The following is a 19723-nucleotide window of genomic DNA, read 5'->3' on the forward strand; positions in this document are numbered from 1 at the left end:
TAGACTTGGATTACCGTGATATTGAATGGTTTGCCTTGGAAACAAACAGAGATCATTCTGTCGTTTTTGAGATTGCATCCAAGTACTGCATTTCGGACTCTTTTGTTGACCATTATGGCTATTCCATTTCTTCTAAGGGATTCCTGCCCACATTAGTAGATATAATGATTATCTGAGTTAAATTCACTCATGCCAGTCCATTTTAATTCGCTGATTCCTAGACTGTGACATCCACTCTTGCCATCCACTGTTTGACCACTTCCAATTTGCCTTGATTCATGGACCTGACATTCCAGGTTCATATGCAATATTGCTCTTTACAACATTGGACCTTGCTTCTATCAGCAGTCACATCCACAGTTGGGTATTGTTTTTGCTTTGGCTCCATCCCTTCATTCTTTCTGGAGTTATTTCTCCACTGATCTCCAGTAGCATACTGGGCACCTACCTGCCTAGGTCCAGCCCCAGCTGATCCAGGGTATTTGAAGGGGAGATGTCTTCGGCGATCAGGAAACAATAGCTTTAATTAAATATTAATTAGAGATATAAAGAATAATAGAATAAGGACAGCTCAGTAGGAAAATTCAGTGGAGAAAAGAGGCTGAGTAGCTTGGTTTATGCGGGAAACCAATAAAACTTCAAGACAAGAAGCTTGCACCACTTATGTAGGCCGCAGGCGTCCTTCCGTTCTCCCAAAGGAGAAGAGACACTGAGGCCTCCCTGGTCAGATCTTAGAAGCCCAGGCAAAGTTAGTAAGCTTGGCAGGCTCCGGGCTCCAGCTAGAGACTCAGCCAGAGTTTGAGAGAGAGAGAAACATGGGGAGACCAGTATTTAGAGGAACTGATCCCAATTCTTTATTTTCCAGGGTCTGTTTTTATACACTGAGGTGTTATACAAAAGTCACACGGGGTCAGCAGTCCTGACTTTTTTTTTTTTACAGTCAGGTGCTTCATACAGATGCATACAGAGGTCTTAGGGGTGTTACATCATCTTCTGGCCAGGGGGCCTGCTGACAATTTATGACTCTCTCCTTGTGACAGCGGTCAGTCAACACTTATTTCTCCAGGGGTGATTATTCTTAAAACAGACGCCACCCAAATAAAGTTACGTTCCTATAGGGTGAAGGTGTAGTGGGTTTTAATTAAGGAAAGAATTTACTTAGCCTAAGGTCTAACGTGATTTATATCAAAGGTTAATATTTATTCTATATATTCATTAATGTGTGTAAGGGCAGGGGATGTGGAGACTTAGCAGCGAACATTGGCTCAACAAATGAAAAACCCTTCACCAATACAATTTCTAATCAGCCCATTATACTTTTACTAATAGTTTTCTAACTTCTCTAAAGAACCTGTTTTTAGAAGGTTTAAAGCATCTCGTGCCTCTCGTGGTTGGGAGGCTGTGAGCAATCACATGTGGCCGGACAAGCCTGTCAGGCAGGCTAGAGAAACTTCAGAGGAGTTTGTAGGTTAAAACACTCCTGTCACGCCCAGCAATTATTATTAACTGGAGCTCTAAGTTAACTCCTTCTCCTAAAGAGGTGGTGGGGGACAGCCCCCCGTAAAGTCAGAGGTGTAGATGAGAGCACAAAGTAGTAAAGTAGGCAGGTTCTGGTTATGGGGGTAGATGCTCGAGATTTTCCAGGGGGACTCCTGGGGCTCGATCCCACCTTTACATATGTCGATCCTCCTTCCTCATGACCTTTGCCATGGGCGGAGTGCCTCACGCTGGCCCCCAACACCTACTGACCTGGGAAGTTCCTCTTTCATTATCCTATCATTTTGCCTTTTCATACTGTTCATGGGGTTCTCAAGGTAAGAATACTGAAGTGGTTTGCCATTCCCTTCTCCAGTGGACCACATTCTGTCAGACCTCTCCACCATGACCCATCTGTCTTGTGTAGCCCCACAGGGCATGGCTTAGTTTCATTGAGTTTGACAAGGCTGTGGTCTGTGTGATCAGATTGACTAGTTTTCTATAATTATGGTTTCAGTGTGTCTGCCCTCTGATGCCCTCTCACAACACCTACCATCTTACTTGGGTTTCTCTTACCTCGGATGAGGGGTATCTCTTCACAGCTGCTCCAGCAAAGTGCAGCCACTGCTCCTTACCTTGGATGAGGGGTATCTCCTCATGGCCACCCCTCCTGACCTTGAATGTGGAGTAGCTCCTCTCAGCCCTCCTGTGCTCACACAGCCACCACTCCTTGGACGTGGGGTTGCTCCTCTGGGCTGCCTCCCCTGACTTTGGGTGTGGGGTTGTTCCTTACATAACTTACATGACATATAAAATGTAGGACATCATCACAGAAGTTGCCAGGTAAGTACAGCTTCACAGTGAAAAGCATGAATAAATTAGGTAAACTGGAAAAGTATTTGAAAAATATACAACCCATAAAGTCAAATAAACAAGACACAGAAAATCTAAATAGACATGCAATTATTTAAGGAAATGAAACATGAATTAATATTAACTTTCTCATATCCAGATAGTTTCACTGAGAAATTCTACTAAATACATAAAGCAGAAATAACCAAATGTTCCAATTTCTTTTGGAAACCAAAAAATGAGGAATCAATGCTAATTTTTAAAAGGTCAGAATAACCATTATTCCAAACTTAATAAGGACATTAAACTTACAGAAAATTAAAGGCCAAACTCACTCATGAATATGATTTTTAAAAATGAAGAGAAAATACCACAGATGAATTCCAGAAATATATATGTGGAATAATACATTATGGCAAGTTGCTTTATTCTCAACAATTCAAGGGTAGTTTAACCTTCAAAAATTCTATCAATTGAGTTTTTCTTATCACCAGAGTAAAAGATAAGGGCCATATGATCATCATAATATATGAATATATATATATATATATATATATATATATATATATATATATCTGATGTAATATTTTAACAGACTGGGGAAAAATTGAAGCTTTATTAGTTTCATTTTAAAAAATCTAAAATCAATAATACAAATGTAACACTTAATAATGAGATGCCGAAAGTGTTCTTTGTGAGGTAATTGACACGGCAGGTATACTTAATATCACAGTGAGATCAATTTTGTCCTGATCAGTGAACTAAGACTAAACTATTCACCGACAATATAATTTGTTTTTGTTGTTCAGTTGCTAAGTTGTGGCTGTCTCTTTGTGACCCCATGGACTGCAGCTTGCCAGGCTTCCCTGTCCCTCACTATCTCCGAAGAGATTACCTAAATTCATGTCCATTGAGTTGGTGATGCTCTCTAGTCATCTTATCCTCTACTACCCTCTTCTTCTTTTGTAGCAATCTTTCCCAGCATCAGGGTCTCTTCCAATCAGTTGACTGTTTACATTGAGTGGCCAAAGTATTGGAGCTTAAGCTACAGTATCAGTCCTTCCAATGATTATTCAGGGTTGGTTTCCTTTAGGATTGACTGGTTTGATCTCCTTGCTGTCCAAGGGACTCTTAAGAGTCTTCCTCAGCACCACGATTCAAAGGCATCAATTCAAACAGTATAATTTCCTACCTCTCAAATCCCAAACCAACTAAAGGAAATTATTAGAATTAATAAGTAGTTTTAGCAGTTTTTTAGAAACTCATTAATATCTGAAAAACACTTCCATTTCTATATGGAAACACTTAAGAGTTAGTAAATACAAGATTTTCAAGAGATTCCACTTATATGATCAACGAAATACAAATGGCTAGGAATAGGTTTAATAAAGTTCACGTGGCATTTCTACTCAGAAGTATTAGTCCTTGACAACGATTGCTGACACCCTAAATAAGAGACAGAAGATGCCAAGTTCATGGAAGGGAGATGATTTTTTAAACACATCAATTCTGCTAATATATTATGTAAATTAAACTAAACTCCAACTGGTATTTTGATGAGCCCTGACAAGCTACTTCTAAAATGCATATGGAGTTCAAAGAAAATCCTAAAGGAGATTAAACTGGAAGAACTTTCTCTACCAAGTATGAATATTTATTATAATACTATGATAATTAGGAGAGTATGGTACTTGTGCGAAGACAGACAAATGAACCAATAGGACAGAGATTCAGATATGGTCCCGCATATTGATTGATTGCAAGTATGCACTGCAAAGCAGTGAAAAGGAGCAAACTTTTAAGTATATGGGAGAACTCATTACCTATTTTGAAAAATAAGCTAAAAAGTGTTTTGTTTTATTTTCCTTTTACACTATATTTAAAAATCTAGTCCAGTGAGTTGTAGTTCTAAATATGGTATAATAAGCTCCTGGTGTCAGGGAAAACGAGATTTGTCAAATGAGACAGAAACAAAACATTCTAATTGAAAAGATAGATCAACTTCACCAACTTTACCATGAAGAACTTTTGGTCACTGAGAGACACCATTTAGGGAGCTCAGCTGGGTGCTCTGTGATGACCTACAACAGTGGGTTGGAAAGATGGGAGGGAGGCTTAAGAGGAAGCAGATATATATATATATATATATATATATATATATACACATGTATATATATACATGTAGCTGATTCACTTGGTTGTACAGCAGAAACTAACACAACATTGTAAAGCAATTAGACTCCAATTAAAAGCTAAATAATAGAATGTGAGAAAAATGAAAAATCACACAGTGAAAGAAGGTATTATAAACAGCTGGCAAGCTGCTCATATTCAGAATATAGAAAGAACCCCTAATTATCAATAAGACGACAGATAAATCAAAACAAGTGTACAAGCAATTCCAACAGGCACTTCGGAAAAGAGGCAATCCCATTGGTCAATATGCATTCAAGAAGCTGTTCAACCACAATAGCCGTGAGGGAAACTCAAATGAAAACCTCAGTGAAGCATTGCTACATGCCTGTCGGAATGTTTGGGTGTGTGTGTGCGCTCAGTCGTGTCCAACTCTTTGTGACCCCATGGACTGTAGCCCACCAGGCTCTCTGTCCCTGGAATTCTCCAGCAAGAATACTGGAGTGGGTAGCCATTCCCCTCTCCAAGGGATCTTCCTGATCCAGGGATCTAACCTTAGTCTCCTGCTCTGTAGGTTCTTTACCAACTGAGCCACTAGCCCACATCTATAGATACGAATATAGGTATATAATAAAGTCAATAGATTACATCTATACATGTCTTGAATATAAATTATTGTACTTCATGTATATGTATATATGTACTCATTGTTTTCTTTAGTATTTAAAATTAAATTTCTCGTAGTAATTGTTAATCAAAGATCATGCACAGAAGTAGTTGGAGGTTTGTATTTTCGAGTACAACATGAACTGATTTTCCCAAATATATGTAAGTGAAAGTTGCTCAGTCATGTCCAACTCTTTTGGGATCCCATGGACTGGAGCTTGCCAGACTCCTTTGTCCATGGAATTCTCCAGGCCAGAATGCTGAAGTGGGTAGCCATCCCCTTCTCCAGATCTTCCCAACCCAGAGATCGAACCCAGGTATCCCACATTGCAGGTGGATTCTTTACCAGCTGAGCCACCAGGGAAGCCTGTAAAGGGCTTAATATGTAAAGGTCATATATATATCAAAAGTTCATAACAATTTAATTGGAGTTAGGAGAACAATTCGAAACTGCTTGAATTCCTTGTTTGTGTCTCACTGAACCCTAAATGCATGAGCTCATAAAAACCTCTATGAATCACCATGGCTGCTTCCAGAATCTTGTGTGAATCAAGGTCACACACTGCCTTTACTGGGGAGGTCTAGGAAGATGTGTGCACACGTCAGTCATGTTGAGCCCAGTGGGAGCTGGACCGCAATCATATTCAGTGGTTCCCCAGGAGTCCCCAAAGAAGGCTCCCTGAAAATACTCACAGAAATCCACCCTAAAGCTTAATCTAGCACTTTAAAAACCCAATGCCCTTAACACTTATTGTCTCTCTCCATTCACATGTTTCACTGAAAATATAAAACACTAAGCTTAGGCATTGATGAGGAAACACAATTCTCTTTCTTACCCATTAAAATAACTGCTCACAACTCAACAATGTAGACTTACACAATATTTGTATACTTCTTAGCAACCAGGAGGAAAAGAAAGGGTTGATCTTACTCTCTTTGAATTTTTCTAGCAGATTTTGACCTTCCATATATTACTTCCTTGGTGACTTAAATGGTTAAGAATCTTCCTGAAACACAGGGGACCTGGTTTTGATCCCTGGATTAGGAAGATCCCCTGGAGAAAGGAATGTCATTCCACTCCAGTATTCTTATTGGACAATCCCATGGACGGGGGAGCCTGGCAGGAGTCAGACACGACTGAGTAACTTTCACTTCTTCATATTGCCCTTCATCAGTGTAAACAAGAATAATTATTTTCAAACAAAGTCTATCTCCATTAAAGTTCTCACTCTACTTGGGAGAAGGCAAGACATAGATTTTTTTTTTTTTTCAAGCTCCAAACTATTTCAAGTGAATGGAAATTAAATTTGAAGTAATTTAGATATTGCATGTTTATTTGTAGCTTACCATGTTCCAGCTGCTTACACAAATTCGTGTGGCTCATCATGGAAAAAAAATGAGCAAATTTAGACCCCAAAAAATAAACTTACGAGATTAAGTTGAAGCTGGGGAAAAGTTAGACATTAAGTGCTAGATGTGGGTTTGTTAGGTATAGGCTGAAATCTCGACTCTCTACTTCCTACAGATTGAAGCTAAAGAGAAACATACATACATGACTCATAATACCCAATGGGAGCAGAACAACAGTTTGTTCTGGAGAACAAAAGCTACTGCTGTTCTTTTTTTTTTTTTTTTTTCTTTTTCCTTTTTTCATGTAAGCAATTTTCCCCATGCCTTTCCCTGGTGGCTCAGATGGTAAAGAATCTGCCTGCAATGTGGGAGACCTGGGATCCATCCCTGGGTCAGGAAGACCCCATGGAGAAAAGAACGGCAACCCACTCCAGTATTCTTGCCTGGAGGATCCCATGGACCAAGGTACAGTCCACGGGGTCTCAAAGTGTTGGACAGCACTGAACAATTAACATTTTCTTCAGAAAATAAAACAAAGATGTAGATATGAGTGTAGAGGTGGGTATGTGTATACATACAACGTAGCAGGTGTCCACAAAAATATTAGTCGTAGAAACAATGTAAGTGGGAATGCAAAACGATGCAGCAGATATGCAAACTAGTATGGCAATTCCTCAAAAAAGTTAACATGGAATCACTGTAGGAGCCAGCAATTCCACTTCTGGATACAGATCCAAAATAATTTTAGATAAGGACTCATCACAGCTATACTCACAAGAACCAAAAGGTGGAGGCAACCTAAGTGTCTGTCAACAGATAAATGGACAGAATATATGTCTTATGCACACAATGGAATATATTTCAGCCCTCAAAAGGAAGGTGACTCTGACACATGCTAAGGGAAATAAGCCAGACATAAGAGTTCACATACTGTATGACTCCTTTTACCTGATATACCTAAAAGAGTCAAATTCATAGAGATAGAAAGTAGACCAGTAGAACGGTGATCGCCAGGCACTGGGAGCCGGGTGTGTGTGCTCAGTGGCTTCAGCCGTGTCTGAGTTCAGTCATGTTGCGACCCCATGGACCGTAGCCCGCCAGGCTCCTCTGTCATGGGGTTCTCCAGGCAAGAAGACTGGAGTGGATTGCCATGCCCTCCTCCAGGGGATCTTCCCCACCCAGGGATCAAGCTCAAGTGTCTTATGTCTCCTGCCTTGGCAGGTGGGTTCCTTACTACTAGTGCCTCCTGGGAAGCCCCATGATATGTATATTTTACTAAAATAAAAGAAACAATTAATTTTGCAATGCTGTTTCTTATAACATCCCTAAGGTTGAAACAAATGGTATAATGTTCAAAATGCCACTCACTGGAAATATCTCTATGAAGACTAACATAATGTGATCTACCTATTATTATAATAAAGTGGTAAAATTTAGTATAAATAAATTATAATAAAGTGGTAAAATTTAGGTATTAGTTGTTTTCAAGATTGTAGGTGAATGTGTGTCTAAGTGTGTTTATTGCTTATTGAAGTAGTTAATTAAAGAATGAGTGTCTGGGCTCCATTGTGTCGGGGCAGAGGCACCTCAGAGACACACCATAATACTGTGGAAAAACTGAAAGATTGATTCATTTTTCTAGGTGTCATGGTTGCATTGTCCTGAAGCTTTTAGCATCAAAAATATCAATAAAGAGTCCAAGTTGCCTCTTTAGTAAGTTAGCAGAAATGACATCCTTGGACCATCATGTACCAACTGTCATACAAAAAATAACTTTGAAGTTTAGGGGTATCAGGTTTCTAGCTGAATCACAAAGCCAAGACCCCTTTTAATTTAATGGAAAAGCTTTCCATGAAGAAACTGAAAGATAAGGGCACACTCACGATCTATACAACTCTTTGATTTGAGCAAAGGGAAGACATTTTTCTCTCCAAAGCTCTAAAAGTTGGATCACCTGAAATACATAGAGATGGCTTCAAAGCTGTAGCAGCATCTTTTAAGTAACAGTGCGCCATAACAAAGTGAAAGAAACAAACACAGAAGAAACTTCATATGTAACCTCTCTTGTTCCTCAAATAGAGGAAAACCAAAGCTACATTTCAAGACTGATTGGTAACTTGAGCCACTTCCTTATGTGTGTGCTTTGATGTATGCTATGGATCACAAGAATTGTCCAAAAGATTAGGTAAAATGTTTTCCCCCAGCAAACAGAATGTAATTCCTCCCCTAAGTCACAATAGAACCTAAAAGGTTCTGTGATTCTAGAACACCAATTTCTCCTAACCCCTTTTCTTGGGACCCCGTGTCATTTGCCATATGGTAAACCCCATTGTCTTGATAAGGCTAATATATTGCATGATTTTCAATAACTCTTCAATGTAAATTGTATATTAGAATAATCTTATTTCTTTGTTAGTTCTCTCTTGATCCCAGAATAGATTTTAGGAACCTGTAGGATTATTCCTACAAATTGCTGCCTACTCACCCCTCGAGATGTATATGTACGTGATTCATATAACCAGTAGTTATAGTTGACAGGGGAACTCAATTTTCCATCCATATCTAGACCCCAATCTGTGGCACCTGCCATGGGAGGCAAATACTTTTGGTCTGTTAGGCATGACCTACTCATTAGACATACTGGTATCCAAACACTTGCTTCTAGACTTGCGGAAACATTCGTAAGTAATACAGAGGCATTACCTTCAAAGCACAGGAGCCAGTGAAGGGGGTCTGAGCTTGGAATGTCTCATACACTTGATAACAGTTTCTTTCCTTTATACAAGCTTGCCATCACATGAGCTGTCTCTTTTAATATAAAAGTCTCCCAGTTATCAATGCCTTGGCTCTGATAAATGTATGCTATGGGGTTACTCCCCTACCTGTTCATCCAGGGTGTGGTGTTTTATTTATGCAATTCAGAATAGGGCTGTGGAATGAAAAGTATGCCTTAATACTGGATAATAGTATTATTTCACACAAGCAGCATCAATACTGATTAGTCACAGTGTCTTAAAAGCAATGTCAATATTTGTATTGGTGTAAATAAACTCTCTTTATTGGTGCATCAGAGTGCCACTCCCATCCACTAAAGCTTTGGTTATAATTACTGCTTCCAATGTAGGTCGAGTTTCCCACATTGCCACACTTCCTATTCTAGGATGAAGCTGATTAGCTGAAATAATTTTCCAAATCTTATTACAGCCAAATAATATTTCTTTTTGAACACCATATGATCAGCTGCATTCTTCTGCTCTCTTTTGATATACTAGCACTGGAGTCATAGGTTTATGAAGAAGAAAAAGCAAGGGAAATCTTCCCTAAGTTTTTATATCCACGTTACCAGGTGAAGTTAGGCCCAGATATCTGCTGTCTTAGTTTGTGTACCTAATGTGCTGCTGCTGCTGCTGCTAAGTTGCTTCAGTCATGTCCGACTCCGTGAGACCCTATAGACAGCAGCCCACCAGACTCCCCCATCCCTGGGATTCTCCAGGCAACAACACTGGAGTGGGTTGCCATTTCCTTCTCCAATGCATGAAAGTGAAAAGTGAAAGTGAAGTCGCTCAGTCGTTCGACTCTTAGCGAGCCCATGGACTGCAGCCCACCAGGCTCTTCCGTCCATGGGATTTTCCAGGCAAGAGTACTGGAGTGGGGTGCCACTGCCTTCTCCGACCTAATGTGCTAGGTAATAGCTATTCAGAATTCAGGACCTCTAGAATCCCAAAGGGAGATGATTTGATCACCTCTTCTGACTGGACTGCAAACACTCCCTAGTGTTTTTGTTGTTCAGTCACTAAGTCGTGTCCGACTCTTTGCAACCCCATGGACTGCAACATTCCTTTTCCTCCACTACTCCTAGAGTTTGCTCAAAATCCTGTCCATTGAGTCAGTGGTCATTCTCTGCCTTTCGCTTCTCCTCCTGCCCTCAATCTTTCCCAGCATCAGAGTCTTTTCCAATGGGTTGGTGTTTCTTTGCATCAGGTGGCCAAAGTATTGGAGCTTCAGCATCAGTCCTTCCAATGAATAACCAGGTTTGATTCCCTTTAGGGTGGACTGGTTTGATCTCTTTGCAGTCCAAGGGACTCTCAAGAGTCTTCTCCAGCACCACAGTTCAAAAGCATCAATTCTTTGGCACTCAGCCTTCTTTATGGTCTGAATCTCACATCTGTACCTGACTATTAGAAAAACCATAGCACTAACTATACAGAGCTTTGTCAGCAAAGTGATGTCTTTCCCCAATGTCAATCCTTTAATGAGCCATTCAAGTTCCCATTGTCCTCAGATGAGGGGATGCTGTTCCTCCTTTCTTCCTCGTGGTTTTCTAAGACTTGGTCCTGGAGAGCTGGGATGAAATAGTGTTTGTGTGACTGATCTTGATTGGTACAAGGAGTTCAGTTAGTGGGGAAGTAAGATCAGAAAGAGAAGAAAGCCTCCCTGAGCCAGCCCAGTCTCATCTTGTCTCATCAGTATCTGGATAATTCAGGGCAACATACAGTCAGCTAGACCCACATGTGTCTTGATGTGAACTTACCTCAATGCACAAACATAAACCTGTTCTTTTACATATGCATTCAGTGTCCCTGGGGCCGATACCTATTATCTCTCCTTGCTTGGAGATTCTGACCTCTTCCCATTATCCCAACTCTAGTGGACTGCAGGTATATTTACCAGTATCCCAGTACTTTTATCGATGGGCTTGGAGGCAGATGGAGCTTTGCTAAATGCTAACTGCACTCCCCTTGAAATTCTTGTCTCCCTAGTTAGGCAGTATGTCACCATGATCTATTCCTGCCTAATATTTGGCTGCTGCTATACCCTTCCTGGGCTTCTCTTGTGGCTCAGATGGTCACGAATCTGCCTGCAATGCAGGAGACCCAGGTTTGATCCCTGGGTCTGGGAGATTCCCTGGAGAAGGAAATGGCAAATCACACCAGTATTCTTGCCTGGGAAATCCCATGAACATAGGAGCCTGGCGGGCTACAGTCTATGAGATCACAAAGAGTCAGACACAACTGAGCGACTAGCACTTTCAGGTTCTTTTCACCGCCCTCCCCATTCTGTTTCAAGCTTTGCCTCCTACCAATGCCTACAGATGCACCATTGGCATTGTCGCCCCAGTCTCTGCCTTACCCAGTTATTTAACTGCCTGTGATTGACGCATGAGCCAGGATTGCTGTCTGTATTCCAGGAATCAGATTTCAAACTTTGCTTCAGACTTTAAAGCTTTTCAATTAACTCAAAAGATTTCTGTTAGGGGTTGAATTATGCCCCTCTCCCATCGAATTCATTCTCTTAAGTTCTAACCTCCAGCACTTCCCAATGCGACCTTATTTGGAAACCAAGTCGTTGCAATGCAATTATCCGAGGCCATACTGAAGCAGAGTGGGTCTTTAATCCAATATGACTGGCGTCCTTATAAAAAGAGGACATTTCAAGTCACCCATGCACTTGGAAGGATTGCCAAGTGAGGGAGATGTCAGAAATTGCTGTGATACAGCCCCAACCCAGGGAAACAAAGATTGCCAGTGAACCACGAGAAAAAGCAGAGAACAACCCCACCCTACCCCTCAGCCGCCAGGAGGGAAAAACCCTTCCAATATTTGGGTCTTGGACTTCTAGGCTACAAAATTGAGACAACAAAGTTTTATTGTTTAAGCTCCTCAGTTTGTGCTACTTTGTTAAGTCAACTCCAGCAAAGTAACACAATCTCCATGTGTTGTCATCTCTGCTATGTGATTTTTCACATGGCATGCTTGTCTATGGCTGATCACATTCTCACAAACATATAATAGTCTGTACCCAAATCTAATTTATACTGCTTATATTCCTCCTTTTATTAAGCTATTATGTTCTCCAAGACCGTTATCACTGCATGACCTACTACTATTCTTTAATATTTGCCTACAGAAGAAAAAATTCACATTTCAAGGTAAAATTGAAGGGACAATATTTGGGCTTCTCTGATAAATGTTTACCTGTTTTATAAACAAAAAAAAAAGATGGGGTATGGATGTATTAAATCTTCTTGGAGAAGATTTATGAAACCTGCAAATTTTGTTTATTGCTGAAATAATGCAAAACACTATGCTTAACAGTTAGACTTTGCCATGCTTTTTACTCATGATGGATTTATATTTTTAAGTTCTTGACGTGATCTAAATTTCTTTTAGGGAAAAATATAAACTTCAGGTTGATTCCGATAATATGTATGCTCCTTAAATTGTCCAGCTTTTTCTTTTTTTCTGACTAGTGATGTTATCCACTTTGCAAAGTATTCTGTAATGTGAGGTAACATAATTTCTCTATGGTCAAAAAAGCAGTTAGTTGGGAGTTCACTGGCACTCCAGTGGTTAGAACTCAGTGCTTTTGCTGCCGAGGGCCTAAAGGATTGAATCCCAACCAGAGTTTGCTCAGACTCATGTCTTTTGAGTCAGTGATGCCATTCAACCATCTCATCCTCTGTGGCCTCCTTCTCCTACTGCCCTAAATCTTTCCCAGCATCCGGGTCTTTTCCAATGAGTTGGCTATTTGAATCAGATGGTAAAAGTATTGGAGCTTCACTGGTAGGCAACTACTTTTCACTGTGCTTCCTGGACACTTCATAAATATATATACATATATAAGAATACATATTTACAGAGATATACATATGTATCCTATAAAATTATTGTTAGCAGTGATATCCCTCTGCTAATTAAGAAAAGTTCTTAAAAATATTGGATATCATATGGTTTCTCCAACCAATATTATTTAGTTAAAAAAACTTGCTTTTTAAAAAAATTTAACTTTCTTCTTAAAGAATCTCACTGTCATAACCAATGTGAACCCACACAAACAGTCTTAAGGTTTTAACTTTGCATAATTATACTGTCGAGTTCCATATGGCTTAATTGCAATTATGACGTGTTCTGGAAATACTTAAAATGGTTTGTGTAACCAAACAATTTACATTGGAATTTTTTTCCAGAAGCAGATATGTTTAATTCATTTATCAAAACAGTTCAGTTAAGTTTTTTTTCTCCACAACAATTTTTTGTTAAAATTTTATTTAGAAAGTTTCCTAGAAAAATAATGTTTCCAGTGAAACATACTTACTTAGCATGAAGAATTTAAGTCATGTTAAACATGATAGATCAAATTGCCAACATCCATTGGATCATAGAAAAGAAAGAGAATTCCAGAAAAAACATCTACTTCTACTTCAGTGACTATGCTAAAGGCTTTGACTTTGTGTGAATCACAACAAACTGTGGAAAATTCTTCAAGGGATGGGAATACCAGACCACCTTACCTGCCTCCTGAGAAATCTATATACAGGTCAAGAAGCAACAGTTAAAACCGGACATGGAACAATGCACTGGTTCCAAATTGGGAAAGGAGTATGTCAAGGCTGTATATTGTCACCCTCCTTATTTAACTTTTAAGCAGAGTACATCATGCAAAATGCCAGGCTGGAAGAAGCTCAAGCTGGAATAAAGAATGCCAGGAGAAATATCAATAAACTGAGACAGGCAGATGACATCACCCTTATGGCAGAAAGAGAAGGGGAACTAAAAAGCCTCTTGATGAAAGTGAATGAGGAGAGTAAAAATGCTGGTTTAAAACTCAACATTCAAAAAACTAAGATCACAGCATCTGTTCCCATCACTTCATGGCAAATAGATGAGGACACAATAGAAAAAATGACAGACTTAATCTTGGGGGGCTCCAAAATCACTTCAGATTGTGACTGAAGCCATGAAATTAAAAGACGCTTGCTCCTTGGAAGAAAAGCTGTGACCAACCTAGACAGCATAATAAAGAGCAGAGACATTACTTTGCCAAAGAAGTCAAAGCTATGGTTTTTCCAGTAGTCATGTATGAATGTGAGAGTTGGACCATAAAGAAAGCTGAGTGCTGAAGAATTGATGCTTCTGAACTGGGTGTTGGAGAAGACTCTTGAGAGTTCCTTTAATTGCAAGGAGATCAAACCAGTCCATCCTAAAGGAAATCAGTCCTGAATATTCATTGGAAGGGCTAATGGTGAAGCTGAAGCTCCAATACTTTGTCTACCCGATGCAAAGATCTGACTCATTGGAAAATACCCTAATGCTGGGGAAGATTTAAGGCAGGAGGAGAAGGGGACAACAGAGGATGAGATGGTTGGATGGCATCACTGACTCGATGGATGTGAGGTTGAGCAAGCTCCAGGAGTTTGTGATGGACAGGGAGGCCTGGCGTGCTGCAGTCCATCAGGTGGAAGACTTGGACTGAACTGAAACGCGGTAGAAGATAAAGAAAGAAAACAAAAACTTCCTAATGTCTCCATCAGAATTATAGAGGTTGACATTAGTTGCACACGATTCTAAAGATGTTTATATAAATATATAGCAGGATATAGGACTTCCCCAGTGGCTCAGACGGTAAAAGCATCTGTCTACAGTTTGGGAGACCTGGGTTCAATCCCTGGGTTGGGAAGATGCCCTGGAGAAGGAAATGGCAATCCACTCCAGTACTAGTACTATTGCCTGGAAAATCCCATGGACAAGGGGCCTGGTAGGCTACAGTTCTTGGGGTCACAAAGAGTGGGACACGACTGAGCGACTTCACTTTCACTTTCTTTTCATAGCAATATATAAAATTGACAAAGTTGACAAAAGACACTTAAGATTATACTGTAAATGTTAGTGTATCATGCATGGTTTTAAAAATATTGAATTGTGTTGTTAATTTTTCTTGAGATAAATATAAACATAAAAGCAAAGTGTAAAAATTACTGACATATAAGGTTTTCTGGCATGAATTATTGTTTCTGATGTTAAGATAATTTTTTAAAGACATCAAAAATTTAGGATTGTTTAAAAATTTTTAATTGAGAAAATAAGATTGGGTTTGTTGTGGTGTTTTTTATTCTCTCAGCTCCGTATTAGGCTTTCCACCAACTGAAAATATCAGCATTCATATATTCCACTTCATCCCCGTATTTTGAAACTGTCCGTAATAGTATATCTCGGTTCTCCAGGTCTGTTACACTGTTATTCAGTTCAGTAGCAATCGTTCTGGAGGTTCTTTCATATTACTTTATGTTTAACTGATGGAATACCATGCATAATTTTTTCTCAGTTCTTGAGTTGCTTTTATTTAACTTTTCTTTGACCAGATTTCACTGACAAGAATTGTTTATTTTTCTCATTGCCAAGCTTGTTCAAAGTGGACAACGTTAGCCAGTGCCTCTATGCATGATGAACTTGGCAGAAAATAAAGTTCTTGTTTCACAGCTACTTTGGCAGATCTGGGAGGGCAATCCCATCCCTTTGTTGGCCATTCTGTCTGAGGCAGCTTGGTTTCTGTGCCCTTTTGATGCTTTATCATTACTAACTTGGTGCAAAAAGAGCTATGAAAAATGAGAAGCAAATATTTACACTTTAGATCTTAGAGTACATTTAATTGTCTGGATAATTATATCTGTGGTGTAATTTTCACTTGCCTGATAATAGGTCAGAATCAATTTAAAGCTTGTATTTTTAAAAGTTTCTACTACACTTTCCTTTTTAATCAGGAAATTTGTATGTCTTAAGATTTTTTCTACTCTATATTTTTATTTCCTTCAAGATACTACTAATTTTACTTTTGTTGTCTCAATTCCGCCTATTCATATATCGATTTGTTGCAATTTTTTTTTCTTTTCAACATTGTTTCCAGTCCTTTATCTTTGACCCCTGTGTAAAAAGGCCCTCACACTATCCACGCTGTCAGCATTACATATCTATAAACACCTTGAATTTATTAGATTGGGGCCACCAGATAAGTATGTATTACTCAGTATCCTATATCCAATAGTTTCCTGTTGTTTGTGACATATAAGACATTTTGTAAAATATTACTGATTCATCAATATCTGATTTTATAGGAAATGTTTGCTTTGAATTGACAGAGTATGTAAACAATCTTCCCTTGTTATCCTTGTTGTAATTACAAAATAGCAGGCTTCCTTTGCATGCAGTTGAGCAGAAGATAGGAAGGAGAAGGTAGCTTTATTTTTTTTTAACCTAAATTGTCAATGAAGCTAGTAAATTCTATACTTAAAGACTAGTTTTATTTTATAATCTGAATAATTAGTTTGAGGTCTTTATTGCTCAAACCATGAGATGACCTTGAGAATGGAGCTCTGGCTAACAGCAGCAAGACTAGAGAAACCATCTGTGCTGCTGCACAGTGCTTCAGCACCTCTGGGTGGCCTTCTCTAAACTTGGTTAGTACGACAGAGAAGTAAGTGTCTATCTTGTTTAAACTGGAATTCATTTTATATTGCTTGTGTGTGTGTGTGTGTGTGTGTGTGTGTGTGTGTTAGTCTCTCAGTCGTATCTGACTCTGCAGATCCATAGACTGTAGCCTACCAGGCTCCTCTGTCTGTGGACTTCTTTTCGAGGCAAGAATACTGGAGTGGGTAGCCATTCCTTTCTCCAGAAGATTGAACCCAAGTCTCTCACATTGCGGGCAGATTCTTTACCATGTGAACCAGCAGGGAAGCCCTTATATTGTTTATCAGTTCAGTTCAGTTCAATCGCTCCATCATGTCCAACTCTTCGAGATCTCATGAATTGGAGCACGCCAGGCCTCCCTGTCCATCACCAAATCAAGGAGTGTACTCAAACTCATGTCCATCGAGTCTGTGATGCCATCCAGCCATCTAATCCTCTATTGTCCCCTTCTTCTCCTGTTCCCAATCCCTCCCAGCATCAGGGTCTTTTCCAATGAGTCAACTCTTTGCATGAGGTGGCCAAAGTATTGGAGTTTCAGCTTTAGCATCAGTCCTTCCAATGAACACCCAAGACTGATCTCCTTTAGAATGCACTGGTTGGAGCTCCTTGCAGTCCAAGGGACTCTCAAGAGTCTTCTCCAACACCACAGTTCAAAAGCATCAATACTTCAGCGCTCAGCTGTCTTCACAGTCCAACTCTCACATCCATACATGACCACAGGAAAAACCATAGCCTTGACTAGATGGACCTTTGTTGCCAAAGTAATGTCTCTGCTTTTCAATATGCTATCTAGGTTGGTCACAAATTTCATTCTAAGGAGTAAGCATCTTTTAATTTAATGGCTGCAATCACCATCTGCAGTGATTTTGGAGCCAAAAAAAAAATAAAGTCAGACACTGTTTCCACTGTTTCCCCATCTATTTCCCATGAAGTGATGGGACCGGATGCCATGATCTTAGTTTTCTGAATGTTGAGCTTTAAGCCAACTTTTTTACTCTCCTCTTTCACATTCATCAAGAGGCTTTTTAGTTCTCTTCACTTTCTGCCATAAGGGTGGTGTCATCTGCATATCTGAGGTTATTGATATTTCTCCAGGCAATCTTGATTCCAGCTTGTGCGTCTTCCAGCTCAGTGTTTCTCATGATGTACTCTGCATATAAGTTAAATAAGCAGGGTGACAATATACAGCCTTTACATACTCCTTTTCCTATTTGGAACCAGTCTGTTTTTCCATGTCCAGTTCTAACTGTTGCTTCCTGACCTGCATATAGGTTTCTCAAGAAGCAGGTCAAGTGGTCTGGTGTTCCCATCTCTTTCAGAATTTTCCACAGTTGATTGTGATCCACACAGTCAAAGGCTTTGGCATAGTCAATAAAGCAGAAATAGATGTTTTTCTGGAACTCTCCTGCTTTTTCCATGATCCAGCAGATGTTGGCAATTTGATCTCTGGTTCCTCTGCCTTTTCTAAACCCAGCTTGAACATCTGGAAGCTCACAGTTCACATATTGCTAAAGCCTGGCTTGGAGAATTTTGAGCATTACTTTACTAGCGTGTAAGATGAGTGCAATTGTGCAGTAGTTTGAGCATTCTTTGGCATTGCCTTTCTTTGGGATTGGAATGAAAACTGACCATTTCCAGTCCTGTGGCCACTGCTGAGTTTTCCAAATTTGCTGGCATATTGAGTGCAGCACTTTCACAGCATCATCTTTCAGGATTTGGAATAGCTCAACTGGGATTCCATCACCTCCACTAGCTTTGTTTGTAATGGTGCTTTCTAAGGCCCACTTGACTTCACATTCCAGGATGTCTGGCTCTAGGTGAGTGAACACACCATTGTGATTATCTGGGTTGTGTAGACCTTTTTTGTACAGTTCTTCTGTGCATTCTTGCCACCTCTTCCTAATATCTTCTGCTTCTGTTAGGTCCATACCATTTCTGTCCTTTATCGAGCCCATCTTTGCATGAAATGTTCCCTTGCTATCTCTAATTTTCTTGAAGAGATCTCTGATTTTTCCTATTCTGTTGTTTTCCTCTATTTCTTTGCATTGATCACTAAGGAAGGCTTTCTTATCTCTTCTTGCTATTCTTTGGAACTCTGCATTCAGATGCTTATATCTTTCCTTTTCTCCTTTGCTTTTCACTTCTCTTCTTTTCACAGCTATTTGTAAGCCCTGCCCAGACAGCTATTTTGCTTTTTTGCATTTCTTTATCTTGGGGAAGGTCTTGATCCCTGTCTCCTGTACAATGTCATGAACCTCCGTCCATAGTTCATCAGGCACTCTGTCTATCAGATCTAGTCCCTTAAATCTATTTCTCACTTCCACTGTATGATCATAAGGGATTTGATTTAGGTCGTACCTGAATGGTCTAGTGGTTTTCCCTACTTCAATTTAAGTCTGAATTTGGCAATAAGGAGTTCATGATCTGAGCCACATCAGCTTCCAGTATTATTTTTGCTGTCTGTATAGAGCTTCTCCATCTTTGGCTACAAACTATATAATCAATCTGATTTTGGTGTTGACCATCTGGTGATGTCTATGTGTAGAGTCTTCTCTTGTGTTGTTGAAAGAGGGTGTTTGCTATGACCAGTGCGTTCTCTTGGCAAAACTCTATTAGCCTTTGCCCTGCTTCATTCCATTTTCTAAGGCCCAATTTGCCTGTTACTCCAGGTGTTTCTTGACTTCCTACTTTTGCATTCCAGTCCCCTATAATGAAAAAGACATCTTTTTTGGGTGTTAGTTCTAAAAGATCTTGTAGGTCTTCATAGAACCATTCAGCTTCAGCTTCTTCAGCGTTACTGGTTGGGGCATAGACTTAGATTACTGTGATATTGAATGGTTTGCCTTGGAAACGAACAGAGATCATTCTGTCGTTTTTGAGACTGCATCCAAGTACTGCATTTCGGACTCTTTTGTTGACCATGATGGCTTATAGCCACATCTAATCCTAAATTATACATTCTTTAATTTGGATGACATATAGGATTTCTTTTCAGTCTTGCATTA

This window comes from Bos grunniens, chromosome 12, assembly GCF_055505025.1.
Source record: "Bos grunniens cultivar Pamir isolate PY7600 chromosome 12, Bosgru_T2T1.0, whole genome shotgun sequence".
NCBI classification, from domain to species: domain Eukaryota; kingdom Metazoa; phylum Chordata; class Mammalia; order Artiodactyla; family Bovidae; genus Bos; species Bos grunniens.